Source organism: Siphateles boraxobius, unplaced genomic scaffold (genome assembly GCF_051911475.1).
Source record: "Siphateles boraxobius isolate OS27281-9 unplaced genomic scaffold, OSU_SipBor_1 1, whole genome shotgun sequence".
NCBI lineage: Eukaryota > Metazoa > Chordata > Actinopteri > Cypriniformes > Leuciscidae > Siphateles > Siphateles boraxobius.
This window is the reverse complement of record NW_027508699.1, coordinates 1,655,742-1,669,922: the sequence shown is the minus strand read 5'-3', so window position 1 is coordinate 1,669,922 and position 14,181 is coordinate 1,655,742. Positions and strand designations below refer to the sequence as shown.

Genomic DNA, 14,181 nt, shown 5'->3' with positions numbered 1-14,181 from the left:
CTCTCTTAGCTCAAAGAACAAAATGTGCGGTATTTTTTATGGGATATACTTATGAGTATCCTGGTAACAAAGGGGCAGAGTTATAAGCCTCAATCTCCAAGAACATGTTTGAGTTTTGGATCGATTCGATGAGCCCCCTACCAGTTTGGGTAGGATAATGAAGATTGCAAGGACACTGCAAACATATTCTGAGAGAGGTCCAATGTAAGCTATGCTGCCATTTTCTTGACCCAGGCGTTCTCTCTAGGTTCTTACCAACAAAGCAGAAGCAGCACACAAAAGAAACATAAGCACATCTCCCTCTATCAACACAGTTGTGAGTTTCCCAACCTTCCTCCTAAAGACGTGCAGGTGAGTGACAAGGTGGCCGAATGGTTAAGGCGATGGACTGCTAATCCACTCTTTATGCCTGTGTCGAATCCCATCGTCTTCGTTTGTTGTCTTTAGTGTTTCGAGAGAGCCATGTCGCATGGAAAAGCCGTTCAAAGTACATTGCTGCCAACTTTAACGACATCACCATTAAAATAGCTGCAGAAACACACCACAGCCCAGCTTCGGGCAGTCGTGCTGGCGAGTGACGAGGTGGCCGACTGGTTAAAGCGATGGACTGCTAATCCATTGTGCTCTTTATGTGTGGGTTCGAATCCCATCCTCGTCGTTTGATGTCTTTAGTGTTTCGAGAGAGCCAAGTGCGCATGGAAAAGCCGTTCAAATGACATTGCTGCCGACTTTAACGACATCATCCTTAAAATAGCTGCAGAAACACACCACAGCCCAGCTTCGGCCAGATGAGCAGGTGAGTGACGAGGTGGCCGAGTGGTTAACGCGATGGACTGCTAATCCATTCTGCTCTGCACGTGTTTGTTCGAATCCCATCCATGTCGTTTGATGTCTCTAGTGTTTCGAGAGAGCCAAGTGCGCATGGAAAAGCCGTTCAAATGACATTGCTGCCGACTTTAACGACATCATCCTTAAAATAGCTGCAGAAACACACCAGAGCCCAGCTTCGGGCAGATGAGCAGGTGAGTGACGAGGTGGCCGAGTGGTTAAGGCGATGGACTGCTAATCCATTGTGCTCTGCACGCGTGGGTTCGAATCCCATCCTCGTCGTTTGTTGTCTTTAGTGTTTCGAGAGAGCCAAGTGCGCATGGAAAAGCCGTTCAAAGGACATTGCTGCCGACTTTAACAACATCATCATTAAAATAGCTGCAGAAACACACCAGCTTCGGGCAGTTGTGCAGGCGAGTGACGAGGTGGCAGAGTGGTTAAGGCGATGGACTGCTAATCCATTGTGCTCTGCACGCGTGGGTTTGAATCCCATCCTCGTCGTTCGCCAGACAAGGTAGCGACGTCTCCTGTGCTTTTATCTGGACATGGAACGACAGGGTGGTATCACGTTTTAAACTGCCATGTAATCAGCCTTTTGGAACGGCCGGGTGCATGGTGTGTCTATGAAACAGGTGAGTGAAATGCACATAGAGGTTTATTAATTGTTCTCTCTTAGCTCAAAGAACAAAATGTGCGGTATTTTTTATGGGATATACTTATGAGTATCCTGGTAACAAAGGGGCAGAGTTATAAGCCTCAATCTCCAAGAACATGTTTGAGTTTTGGATCGATTCGATGAGCCCCCTACCAGTTTGGGTAGGATAATGAAGATTGCAAGGACACTGCAAACATATTCTGAGAGAGGTCCAATGTAAGCTATGCTGCCATTTTCTTGACCCAGGCGTTCTCTCTAGGTTCTTACCAACAAAGCAGAAGCAGCACACAAAAGAAACATAAGCACATCTCCCTCTATCAACACAGTTGTGAGTTTCCCAACCTTCCTCCTAAAGACGTGCAGGTGAGTGACAAGGTGGCCGAATGGTTAAGGCGATGGACTGCTAATCCACTCTTTATGCGTGTGTTCGAATCCCATCGTCTTCGTTTGTTGTCTTTAGTGTTTCGAGAGAGCCATGTCGCATGGAAAAGCGTGGGTTCGAATCCCATCCTCGTCGTTTGTTGTCTTTAGTGTTTCGAGAGAGCCAAGTGCGCATGGAAAAGCCGTTCAAAGGACATTGCTGCCGACTTTAACGACATCATCATTAAAATAGCTGCAGAAACAAACCAGCTTCGGGCAGTTGTGCAGGCGAGTGACGAGGTGGCAGAGTGGTTAAAGCGATGGACTGCTAATCCATTGTGCTCTGCACGCGTGGGTTCGAATCCCATCCTCGTCGTTCGCCAGACGAAAGAAAGCCAGACAAGGTAGCGACGTCTCCTGTGCTTTTATCTGGACATGGAACGACAGGGTGGTATCACGTTTTAAACTGCCATGTAATCAGCCTTTTGGAACGGCCGGCTGCATGGTGTGTCTATGAAACAGGTGAGTGAAATGCACATAGAGGTTTATTAATTGTTCTCTCTTAGCTCAAAGAACAAAATGTGCGGTATTTTTTATGGGATATACTTATGAGTATCCTGGTAACAAAGGGGCAGAGTTATAAGCCTTAATCTCCAAGAACATGTTTGAGTTTTGGATCGATTCGATGAGCCCCCTACCAGTTTGGGTAGGATAATGAAGAGTGCAAGGACACTGCAAACATATTCTGAGAGAGGTCCAATGTAAGCTATGCTGCCATTTTCTTGACCCAGGCGTTCTCTCTAGGTTCTTACCAACAAAGCAGAAGCAGCACACAAAAGAAACATAAGCACATCTCCCTCTATCAACACAGTTGTGAGTTTCCCAACCTTCCTCCTAAAGACGTGCAGGTGAGTGACAAGGTGGCCGAATGGTTAAGGCGATGGACTGCTAATCCACTCTTTATGCGTGTGTTCGAATCCCATCGTCTTCGTTTGTTGTCTTTAGTGTTTCGAGAGAGCCATGTCGCATGGAAAAGCCGTTCAAAGTACATTGCTGCCGACTTTAACGACATCACCATTAAAATAGCTGCAGAAACACACCACAGCCCAGCTTCGGGCAGTCGTGCTGGCGAGTGACGAGGTGGCCGACTGGTTAAAGCGATGGACTGCTAATCCATTGTGCTCTGCACGCGTGGGTTCGAATCCCATCCTCGTCGTTTGTTGTCTTTAGTGTTTCGAGAGAGCCAAGTGCGCATGGAAAAGCCGTTCAAATGACATTGCTGCCGACTTTAACGACATCATCATTAAAATAGCTGCAGAAACACACCAGCTTCGGGCAGTTGTGCAGGCGAGTGACGAGGTGGCCGAGTGGTTAAGGCGATGGACTGCTAATCCATTGTGCTCTGCACGCGTGGGTTCGAATCCCATCCTCGTCGTTCGCCAGACGAAAGAATCCAGACAAGGTAGCGACGTCTCCTGTGGTTTTATCTGGACATGGAACGACAGGGTGGTATCACGTTTTAAACTGCCATGTAATCAGCCTTTTGGAACGGCCGGCTGCATGGTGTGTCTATGAAACAGGTGAGTGAAATGCACATAGAGGTTTATTAATTGTTCTCTCTTAGCTCAAAGAACAAAATGTGCGGTATTTTTGATGGGAGATACTTATGGCTATCCTGGTTACAAAGGGCCAGAGTTATAACCCTCAATCTCCAAGAACATGTTTGAGTTTGGGATCGATTCGATGAGCCCCCTACCAGTTTGGGTAGGATAATGAAGAGTGCAAGGACACTGCAAACATATTCTGAGAGAGGTCCAATGTAAGCTATGCTGCCATTTTCTTGACCAAGGCGTTCTCTCTAGGTTCTTACCAACAAAGCAGAAGCAGCACACAAAAGAAACATATGCACATCTCCCTCTATCAACACAGTTGTGAGTTTCCCAACCTTCCTCCTAAAGACGTGTAGGTGAGTGACGAGGTGGCCGAATGGTTAAGGTGATGGACTGCTGATTCGAGAGAGCCAAGTGCGCATGGAAAAGCCGTTCAAATGACATTGCTGCCGACTTTAACGACATCATCATTAAAATAGCTGCAGAAACACACCAGCTTCGGGCAGTTGTGCAGGCGAGTGACGAGGTGGCCGAGTGGTTAAGGCGATGGACTGCTAATCCATTGTGCTCTGCACGCGTGGGTTCGAATCCCATCCTCGTCGTTCGCCAGACAAGGTAGCGACGTCTCCTGTGCTTTTATCTGGACATGGAACGACAGGGTGGTATCACGTTTTAAACTGCCATGTAATCAGCCTTTTGGAACGGCCGGCTGCATGGTGTGTCTATGAAACAGGTGAGTGAAATGCACATAGAGGTTTATTAATTGTTCTCTCTTAGCTCAAAGAACAAAATGTGCGGTATTTTTGATGGGAGATACTTATGGCTATCCTGGTTACAAAGGGCCAGAGTTATAACCCTCAATCTCCAAGAACATGTTTGAGTTTGGGATCGATTCGATGAGCCCCCTACCAGTTTGGGTAGGATAATGAAGAGTGCAAGGACACTGCAAACATATTCTGAGAGAGGTCCAATGTAAGCTATGCTGCCATTTTCTTGACCCAGGCGTTCTCTCTAGGTTCTTACCAACAAAGCAGAAGCAGCACACAAAAGAAACATAAGCACATCTCCCTCTATCAACACAGTTGTGAGTTTCCCAACCTTCCTCCTAAAGACGTGCAGGTGAGTGACAAGGTGGCCGAATGGTTAAGGCGATGGACTGCTAATCCACTCTTTATGCCTGTGTCGAATCCCATCGTCTTCGTTTGTTGTCTTTAGTGTTTCGAGAGAGCCATGTCGCATGGAAAAGCCGTTCAAAGTACATTGCTGCCAACTTTAACGACATCACCATTAAAATAGCTGCAGAAACACACCACAGCCCAGCTTCGGGCAGGCGTGCTGGCGAGTGACGAGGTGGCCGACTGGTTAAAGCGATGGACTGCTAATCCATTGTGCTCTTTATGTGTGGGTTCGAATCCCATCCTCGTCGTTTGATGTCTTTAGTGTTTCGAGAGAGCCAAGTGCGCATGGAAAAGCCGTTCAAATGACATTGCTGCCGACTTTAACGACATCATCCTTAAAATAGCTGCAGAAACACACCACAGCCCAGCTTCGGCCAGATGAGCAGGTGAGTGACGAGGTGGCCGAGTGGTTAACGCGATGGACTGCTAATCCATTCTGCTCTGCACGTGTTTGTTCGAATCCCATCCATGTCGTTTGATGTCTCTAGTGTTTCGAGAGAGCCAAGTGCGCATGGAAAAGCCGTTCAAATGACATTGCTGCCGACTTTAACGACATCATCCTTAAAATAGCTGCAGAAACACACCAGAGCCCAGCTTCGGGCAGATGAGCAGGTGAGTGACGAGGTGGCCGAGTGGTTAAGGCGATGGACTGCTAATCCATTGTGCTCTGCACGCGTGGGTTCGAATCCCATCCTCGTCGTTTGTTGTCTTTAGTGTTTCGAGAGAGCCAAGTGCGCATGGAAAAGCCGTTCAAAGGACATTGCTGCCGACTTTAACAACATCATCATTAAAATAGCTGCAGAAACACACCAGCTTCGGGCAGTTGTGCAGGCGAGTGACGAGGTGGCAGAGTGGTTAAGGCGATGGACTGCTAATCCATTGTGATCTGCACGCGTGGGTTCGAATCCCATCCTCGTCGTTCGCCAGACAAGGTAGCGACGTCTCCTGTGCTTTTATCTGGACATGGAACGACAGGGTGGTATCACGTTTTAAACTGCCATGTAATCAGCCTTTTGGAACGGCCGGCTGCATGGTGTGTCTATGAAACAGGTGAGTGAAATGCACATAGAGGTTTATTAATTGTTCTCTCTTAGCTCAAAGAACAAAATGTGCGGTATTTTTGATGGGAGATACTTATGGCTATCCTGGTTACAAAGGGCCAGAGTTATAACCCTCAATCTCCAAGAACATGTTTGAGTTTGGGATCGATTCGATGAGCCCCCTACCAGTTTGGGTAGGATAATGAAGAGTGCAAGGACACTGCAAACATATTCTGAGAGAGGTCCAATGTAAGCTATGCTGCCATTTTCTTGACCCAGGCGTTCTCTCTAGGTTCTTACCAACAAAGCAGAAGCAGCACACAAAAGAAACATATGCACATCTCCCTCTATCAACACAGTTGTGAGTTTCCCAACCTTCCTCCTAAAGACGTGTAGGTGAGTGACGAGGTGGCCGAATGGTTAAGGTGATGGACTGCTGATTCATTGTGCTCTTCATGCGTTTGTTCGAATCCCATCATAGGCGTTTGTTGTCTTTAGTGTTTCGAGAGAGCCAAGTGCGCATGGAAAAGCCGTTCAAAGTACGTTGCTGCCGACTTTAACGACATCATCATTAAAATAGCTGCAGAAACACACCAGCTTCGGGCAGTTGTGCAGGCGAGTGATTAAGGTGATGTACTGCTAATCCATTGTGCTCTGCACGCGTGGGTTCGAATCCCATCCACGACGTTTGATGTCTTTAGTGTTTCGAGAGAGCCAAGTTCGCATGGAAAAGCAGTTCAAATGACATTGCTGCCGACTTTAACGACATCATCCTTAAAATAGCTGCAGAAACACACCACGGCCCAGCTTCGGGCAGATGAGCAGGTGAGTGACGAGGTGGCCGAGTCGTTAAGGCGATGCACTGCTAATCCATTGTGTTCTGCACTCGTGGGTTCGAATCCCATCCTCGTCGTTTGTTGTCTTTAGTGTTCAAGAAAGCCAAGTGTGCCTGGCAAAGCTTTTTGCTTCCAACTATAACGTCATCATACTAAAGATAGATGCAGAAAAACTCTACGTGCAGGCGAGTTGCTGCGTGGTTAAGGCGATGGACTGCTAATCCTTTGTGCTCTGTGCGCATGGGTTTGAGTCCCATCTTTGGTGTTTAGTTTCACAGGGAGTCTAAAGGACAGGTCAACCGCAGGGGTGCAGCTCATGGCAAGCTTTTAATTATAGCTGTATTTCGGTTATGAGAGCCCCCTGGTTAATGGATATAATCATTTTAAATACAAAAACACGTTCAAGGGAGGTCCAAATCCTGGCTAAACCAGCCACCTTCAAGCTTATGCTTTCAACACCACAGCGAAAACAGAATGTAAAAAAAGCAAAAGTAAAATTCCCTTTTACAACAAGTCATGAAGCCTCTCAAGAGACTGTCAAAAATTGCCAGGGCTGACTGTATTTCAAGTCATCCCAGCGGGGTATTGGGTAAAGTTTTCAACCAGCAAAGATCACGTCTCGGATGAGCCTCATAGACTATGATATTGCCTCTGCGAAAGAATGCCAGACAAGGAGCGACGTCTCCTGTGTTTTTATCTGGACATGGAACGACAGGGTGGTATCACGTTTTAAACTGCCATGTAATCAGCCTTTTGGAACGGCCGGCTGCATGGTGTGTCTATGAAACAGGTGAGTGAAATGCACATAGAGGTTTATTAATTGTTCTCTCTTAGCTCAAAGAACAAAATGTGCGGTATTTTTTATGGGATATACTTATGAGTATCCTGGTAACAAAGGGGCAGAGTTATAAGCCTTAATCTCCAAGAACATGTTTGAGTTTTGGATCGATTCGATGAGCCCCCTACCAGTTTGGGTAGGATAATGAAGAGTGCAAGGACACTGCAAACATATTCTGAGAGAGGTCCAATGTAAGCTATGCTGCCATTTTCTTGACCCAGGCGTTCTCTCTAGGTTCTTACCAACAAAGCAGAAGCAGCACACAAAAGAAACATAAGCACATCTCCCTCTATCAACACAGTTGTGAGTTTCCCAACCTTCCTCCTAAAGACGTGCAGGTGAGTGACAAGGTGGCCGAATGGTTAAGGCGATGGACTGCTAATCCACTCTTTATGCGTGTGTTCGAATCCCATCGTCTTCGTTTGTTGTCTTTAGTGTTTCGAGAGAGCCATGTCGCATGGAAAAGCCGTTCAAAGTACATTGCTGCCGACTTTAACGACATCACCATTAAAATAGCTGCAGAAACACACCACAGCCCAGCTTCGGGCAGTCGTGCTGGGGAGTGACGAGGTGGCCGACTGGTTAAAGCGATGGACTGCTAATCCATTGTGCTCTGCACGCGTGGGTTCGAATCCCATCCTCGTCGTTTGTTGTCTTTAGTGTTTCGAGAGAGCCAAGTGCGCATGGAAAAGCCGTTCAAATGGCATTGCTGCCGACTTTAACGACATCATCATTAAAATAGCTGCAGAAACACACCAGCTTCGGGCAGTTGTGCAGGCGAGTGACGAGGTGGCCGAGTGGTTAAGGCGATGGACTGCTAATCCATTGTGCTCTGCACGCGTGGGTTCGAATCCCATCCTCGTCGTTCGCCAGACGAAAGAAATCCAGACAAGGTAGCGACGTCTCCTGTGCTTTTATCTGGACATGGAACGACAGGGTGGTATCACGTTTTAAACTGCCATGTAATCAGCCTTTTGGAACGGCCGGCTGCATGGTGTGTCTATGAAACAGGTGAGTGAAATGCACATAGAGGTTTATTAATTGTTCTCTCTTAGCTCAAAGAACAAAATGTGCGGTATTTTTGATGGGAGATACTTATGGCTATCCTGGTTACAAAGGGCCAGAGTTATAACCCTCAATCTCCAAGAACATGTTTGAGTTTGGGATCGATTCGATGAGCCCCCTACCAGTTTGGGTAGGATAATGAAGAGTGCAAGGACACTGCAAACATATTCTGAGAGAGGTCCAATGTAAGCTATGCTGCCATTTTCTTGACCCAGGCGTTCTCTCTAGGTTCTTACCAACAAAGCAGAAGCAGCACACAAAAGAAACATATGCACATCTCCCTCTATCAACACAGTTGTGAGTTTCCCAACCTTCCTCCTAAAGACGTGTAGGTGAGTGACGAGGTGGCCGAATGGTTAAGGTGATGGACTGCTGATTCATTGTGCTCTTCATGCGTTTGTTCGAATCCCATCATAGGCGTTTGTTGTCTTTAGTGTTTCGAGAGAGCCAAGTGCGCATGGAAAAGCCGTTCAAAGTGCGTTGCTGCCGACTTTAACGACATCATCATTAAAATAGCTGCAGAAACACACCAGCTTCGGGCAGTTGTGCAGGCGAGTGATTAAGGTGATGTACTGCTAATCCATTGTGCTCTGCACGCGTGGGTTCGAATCCCATCCACGACGTTTGATGTCTTTAGTGTTTCGAGAGAGCCAAGTTCGCATGGAAAAGCAGTTCAAATGACATTGCTGCCGACTTTAACGACATCATCCTTAAAATAGCTGCAGAAACACACCACGGCCCAGCTTCGGGCAGATGAGCAGGTGAGTGACGAGGTGGCCGAGTCGTTAAGGCGATGCACTGCTAATCCATTGTGTTCTGCACTCGTGGGTTCGAATCCCATCCTCGTCGTTTGTTGTCTTTAGTGTTCAAGAAAGCCAAGTGTGAGTTTTGGATCGATTCGATGAGCCCCCTACCAGTTTGGGTAGGATAATGAAGAGTGCAAGGACACTGCAAACATATTCTGAGAGAGGTCCAATGTAAGCTATGCTGCCATTTTCTTGACCCAGGCGTTCTCTCTAGGTTCTTACCAACAAAGCAGAAGCAGCACACAAAAGAAACATAAGCACATCTCCCTCTATCAACACAGTTGTGAGTTTCCCAACCTTCCTCCTAAAGACGTGCAGGTGAGTGACAAGGTGGCCGAATGGTTAAGGCGATGGACTGCTAATCCACTCTTTATGCGTGTGTTCGAATCCCATCGTCTTCGTTTGTTGTCTTTAGTGTTTCGAGAGAGCCATGTCGCATGGAAAAGCCGTTCAAAGTACATTGCTGCCGACTTTAACGACATCACCATTAAAATAGCTGCAGAAACACACCACAGCCCAGCTTCGGGCAGTCGTGCTGGCGAGTGACGAGGTGGCCGACTGGTTAAAGCGATGGACTGCTAATCCATTGTGCTCTGCACGCGTGGGTTCGAATCCCATCCTCGTCGTTTGTTGTCTTTAGTGTTTCGAGAGAGCCAAGTGCGCATGGAAAAGCCGTTCAAATGGCATTGCTGCCGACTTTAACGACATCATCATTAAAATAGCTGCAGAAACACACCAGCTTCGGGCAGTTGTGCAGGCGAGTGACGAGGTGGCCGAGTGGTTAAGGCGATGGACTGCTAATCCATTGTGCTCTGCACGCGTGGGTTCGAATCCCATCCTCGTCGTTCGCCAGACGAAAGAAATCCAGACAAGGTAGCGACGTCTCCTGTGCTTTTATCTGGACATGGAACGACAGGGTGGTATCACGTTTTAAACTGCCATGTAATCAGCCTTTTGGAACGGCCGGCTGCATGGTGTGTCTATGAAACAGGTGAGTGAAATGCACATAGAGGTTTATTAATTGTTCTCTCTTAGCTCAAAGAACAAAATGTGCGGTATTTTTTATGGGATATACTTATGAGTATCCTGGTAACAAAGGGGCAGAGTTATAAGCCTTAATCTCCAAGAACATGTTTGAGTTTTGGATCGATTCGATGAGCCCCCTACCAGTTTGGGTAGGATAATGAAGAGTGCAAGGACACTGCAAACATATTCTGAGAGAGGTCCAATGTAAGCTATGCTGCCATTTTCTTGACCCAGGCGTTCTCTCTAGGTTCTTACCAACAAAGCAGAAGCAGCACACAAAAGAAACATAAGCACATCTCCCTCTATCAACACAGTTGTGAGTTTCCCAACCTTCCTCCTAAAGACGTGCAGGTGAGTGACAAGGTGGCCGAATGGTTAAGGCGATGGACTGCTAATCCACTCTTTATGCGTGTGTTCGAATCCCATCGTCTTCGTTTGTTGTCTTTAGTGTTTCGAGAGAGCCATGTCGCATGGAAAAGCCGTTCAAAGTACATTGCTGCCGACTTTAACGACATCACCATTAAAATAGCTGCAGAAACACACCACAGCCCAGCTTCGGGCAGTCGTGCTGGCGAGTGACGAGGTGGCCGACTGGTTAAAGCGATGGACTGCTAATCCATTGTGCTCTGCACGCGTGGGTTCGAATCCCATCCTCGTCGTTTGTTGTCTTTAGTGTTTCGAGAGAGCCAAGTGCGCATGGAAAAGCCGTTCAAAGGACATTGCTGCCGACTTTAACGACATCATCATTAAAATAGCTGCAGAAACACACCAGCTTCGGGCAGTTGTGCAGGCGAGTGACGAGGTGGCCGAGTGGTTAAGGCGATGGACTGCTAATCCATTGTGCTCTGCACGCGTGGTTTCGAATCCCATCCTCGTCGTTCGCCAGACGAAAGAAATCCAGACAAGGTAGCGACGTTTCCTGTGCTTTTATCTGGACATGGAACGACAGGGTGGTATCACGTTTTAAACTGCCATGTAATCAGCCTTTTGGAACGGCCGGCTGCATGGTGTGTCTATGAAACAGGTGAGTGAAATGCACATAGAGGTTTATTAATTGTTCTCTCTTAGCTCAAAGAACAAAATGTGCGGTATTTTTGATGGGAGATACTTATGGCTATCCTGGTTACAAAGGGCCAGAGTTATAACCCTCAATCTCCAAGAACATGTTTGAGTTTGGGATCGATTCGATGAGCCCCCTACCAGTTTGGGTAGGATAATGAAGAGTGCAAGGACACTGCAAACATATTCTGAGAGAGGTCCAATGTAAGCTATGCTGCCATTTTCTTGACCCAGGCGTTCTCTCTAGGTTCTTACCAACAAAGCAGAAGCAGCACACAAAAGAAACATATGCACATCTCCCTCTATCAACACAGTTGTGAGTTTCCCAACCTTCCTCCTAAAGACGTGTAGGTGAGTGACGAGGTGGCCGAATGGTTAAGGTGATGGACTGCTGATTCATTGTGCTCTTCATGCGTTTGTTCGAATCCCATCATAGGCGTTTGTTGTCTTTAGTGTTTCGAGAGAGCCAAGTGCGCATGGAAAAGCCGTTCAAAGTACGTTGCTGCCGACTTTAACGACATCATCATTAAAATAGCTGCAGAAACACACCAGCTTCGAGCAGTTGTGCAGGCGAGTGATTAAGGTGATGTACTGCTAATCCATTGTGCTCTGCACGCGTGGGTTCGAATCCCATCCACGACGTTTGATGTCTTTAGTGTTTCGAGAGAGCCAAGTTCGCATGGAAAAGCAGTTCAAATGACATTGCTGCCGACTTTAACGACATCATCCTTAAAATAGCTGCAGAAACACACCACGGCCCAGCTTCGGGCAGATGAGCAGGTGAGTGACGAGGTGGCCGAGTCGTTAAGGCGATGCACTGCTAATCCATTGTGTTCTGCACTCGTGGGTTCGAATCCCATCCTCGTCGTTTGTTGTCTTTAGTGTTCAAGAAAGCCAAGTGTGCCTGGCAAAGCTTTTTGCTTCCAACTATAACGTCATCATACTAAAGATAGATGCAGAAAAACTCTACGTGCAGGCGAGTTGCTGCGTGGTTAAGGCGATGGACTGCTAATCGTTTGTGCTCTGTGCGCATGGGTTTGAGTCCCATCTTTGGTGTTTAGTTTCACAGGGAGTCTAAAGGACAGGTCAACCGCAGGGGTGCAGCTCATGGCAAGCTTTTAATTATAGCTGTATTTCGGTTATGAGAGCCCCCTGGTTAATGGATATAATCATTTTAAATACAAAAACACGTTCAAGGAAGGTCCAAATCCTGGCTAAACCAGCCACCTTCAAGCTTATGCTTTCAACACCACAGCGAAAACAGAATGTAAAAAAAGCAAAAGTAAAATTCCCTTTTACAACAAGTCATGAAGCCTCTCAAGAGACTGTCAAAAATTGCCAGGGCTGACTGTATTTCAAGTCATCCCAGCGGGGTATTGGGTAAAGTTTTCAACCAGCAAAGATCACGTCTCGGATGAGCCTCATAGACTATGATATTGCCTCTGCGAAAGAATGCCAGACAAGGTAGCGACGTCTCCTGTGTTTTTATCTGGACATGGAACGACAGGGTGGTATCACGTTTTAAACTGCCATGTAATCAGCCTTTTGGAACGGCCGGCTGCATGGTGTGTCTATGAAACAGGTGAGTGAAATGCACATAGAGGTTTATTAATTGTTCTCTCTTAGCTCAAAGAACAAAATGTGCGGTATTTTTTATGGGATATACTTATGAGTATCCTGGTAACAAAGGGGCAGAGTTATAAGCCTCAATCTCCAAGAACATGTTTGAGTTTTGGATCGATTCGATGAGCCCCCTACCAGTTTGGGTAGGATAATGAAGATTGCAAGGACACTGCAAACATATTCTGAGAGAGGTCCAATGTAAGCTATGCTGCCATTTTCTTGACCCAGGCGTTCTCTCTAGGTTCTTACCAACAAAGCAGAAGCAGCACACAAAAGAAACATAAGCACATCTCCCTCTATCAACACAGTTGTGAGTTTCCCAACCTTCCTCCTAAAGACGTGCAGGTGAGTGACAAGGTGGCCAAATGGTTAAGGCGATGGACTGCTAATCCACTCTTTATGCCTGTGTCGAATCCCATCGTCTTCGTTTGTTGTCTTTAGTGTTTCGAGAGAGCCATGTCGCATGGAAAAGCCGTTCAAAGTACATTGCTGCCAACTTTAACGACATCACCATTAAAATAGCTGCAGAAACACACCACAGCCCAGCTTCGGGCAGTCGTGCTGGCGAGTGACGAGGTGGCCGACTGGTTAAAGCGATGGACTGCTAATCCATTGTGCTCTTTATGTGTGGGTTCGAATCCCATCCTCGTCGTTTGTTGTCTTTAGTGTTTCGAGAGAGCCAAGTGCGCATGGAAAAGCCGTTCAAAGGACATTGCTGCCGACTTTAACGACATCATCATTAAAATAGCTGCAGAAACACACCAGCTTCGGGCAGTTGTGCAGGCGAGTGACGAGGTGGCAGAGTGGTTAAGGCGATGGACTGCTAATCCATTGTGCTCTGCACGCATGGGTTCGAATCCCATCCTCGTCGTTCGCCAGACAAGGTAGCGACGTCTCCTGTGCTTTTATCTGGACATGGAACGACAGGGTGGTATCACGTTTTAAACTGCCATGTAATCAGCCTTTTGGAACGGCCGGCTGCATGGTGTGTCTATGAAACAGGTGAGTGAAATGCACATAGAGGTTTATTAATTGTTCTCTCTTAGCTCAAAGAACAAAATGTGCGGTATTTTTTATGGGATATACTTATGAGTATCCTGGTAACAAAGGGGCAGAGTTATAACCCTCAATCTCCAAGAACATGTTTGAGTTTGGGATCGATTCGATGAGCCCCCTACCAGTTTGGGTAGGATAATGAAGAGTGCAAGGACACTGCAAACATATTCTGAGAGAGGTCCAATGTAAGCTATGCTGCCA

The 14,181-nt window shown here is 46.9% G+C and overlaps 12 non-coding genes across 12 annotated transcripts; 10 read left to right on the top strand and 2 right to left on the bottom strand.

Annotated features, from left to right (window-relative positions):
• The first annotated feature begins 1,028 nt into the window (after positions 1-1,028).
• Positions 1,029-1,110, top strand: trnas-gcu (transfer RNA serine (anticodon GCU)). The gene has a single exon. It is a non-coding gene; the product is annotated as a tRNA-Ser (tRNA).
• Positions 1,111-1,247: 137 nt separating this feature from the next.
• On the top strand, positions 1,248-1,329 carry trnas-gcu (transfer RNA serine (anticodon GCU)). Its single transcript has one exon. It is a non-coding gene; the product is annotated as a tRNA-Ser (tRNA).
• An 808-nt stretch (positions 1,330-2,137) lies between these two features.
• On the top strand, positions 2,138-2,219 carry trnas-gcu (transfer RNA serine (anticodon GCU)). Its single transcript has one exon. It is a non-coding gene; the product is annotated as a tRNA-Ser (tRNA).
• A 977-nt stretch (positions 2,220-3,196) lies between these two features.
• trnas-gcu (transfer RNA serine (anticodon GCU)) lies at positions 3,197-3,278 on the top strand. The gene has a single exon. It is a non-coding gene; the product is annotated as a tRNA-Ser (tRNA).
• A 695-nt stretch (positions 3,279-3,973) lies between these two features.
• trnas-gcu (transfer RNA serine (anticodon GCU)) lies at positions 3,974-4,055 on the top strand. Its single transcript has one exon. It is a non-coding gene; the product is annotated as a tRNA-Ser (tRNA).
• A 1,194-nt stretch (positions 4,056-5,249) lies between these two features.
• Positions 5,250-5,331, top strand: trnas-gcu (transfer RNA serine (anticodon GCU)). Its single transcript has one exon. It is a non-coding gene; the product is annotated as a tRNA-Ser (tRNA).
• A 1,698-nt stretch (positions 5,332-7,029) lies between these two features.
• On the bottom strand, positions 7,030-7,170 carry LOC143741556 (U4 spliceosomal RNA). Its single transcript, XR_013205132.1, has one exon. It is a non-coding gene; the product is annotated as a U4 spliceosomal RNA (small nuclear RNA).
• Positions 7,171-8,128: 958 nt separating this feature from the next.
• On the top strand, positions 8,129-8,210 carry trnas-gcu (transfer RNA serine (anticodon GCU)). Its single transcript has one exon. It is a non-coding gene; the product is annotated as a tRNA-Ser (tRNA).
• Positions 8,211-9,979: 1,769 nt separating this feature from the next.
• trnas-gcu (transfer RNA serine (anticodon GCU)) lies at positions 9,980-10,061 on the top strand. The gene has a single exon. It is a non-coding gene; the product is annotated as a tRNA-Ser (tRNA).
• Positions 10,062-11,038: 977 nt separating this feature from the next.
• trnas-gcu (transfer RNA serine (anticodon GCU)) lies at positions 11,039-11,120 on the top strand. The gene has a single exon. It is a non-coding gene; the product is annotated as a tRNA-Ser (tRNA).
• Positions 11,121-12,614: 1,494 nt separating this feature from the next.
• Positions 12,615-12,755, bottom strand: LOC143741549 (U4 spliceosomal RNA). Its single transcript, XR_013205127.1, has one exon. It is a non-coding gene; the product is annotated as a U4 spliceosomal RNA (small nuclear RNA).
• Positions 12,756-13,713: 958 nt separating this feature from the next.
• trnas-gcu (transfer RNA serine (anticodon GCU)) lies at positions 13,714-13,795 on the top strand. The gene has a single exon. It is a non-coding gene; the product is annotated as a tRNA-Ser (tRNA).
• Positions 13,796-14,181: the final 386 nt, after the last annotated feature.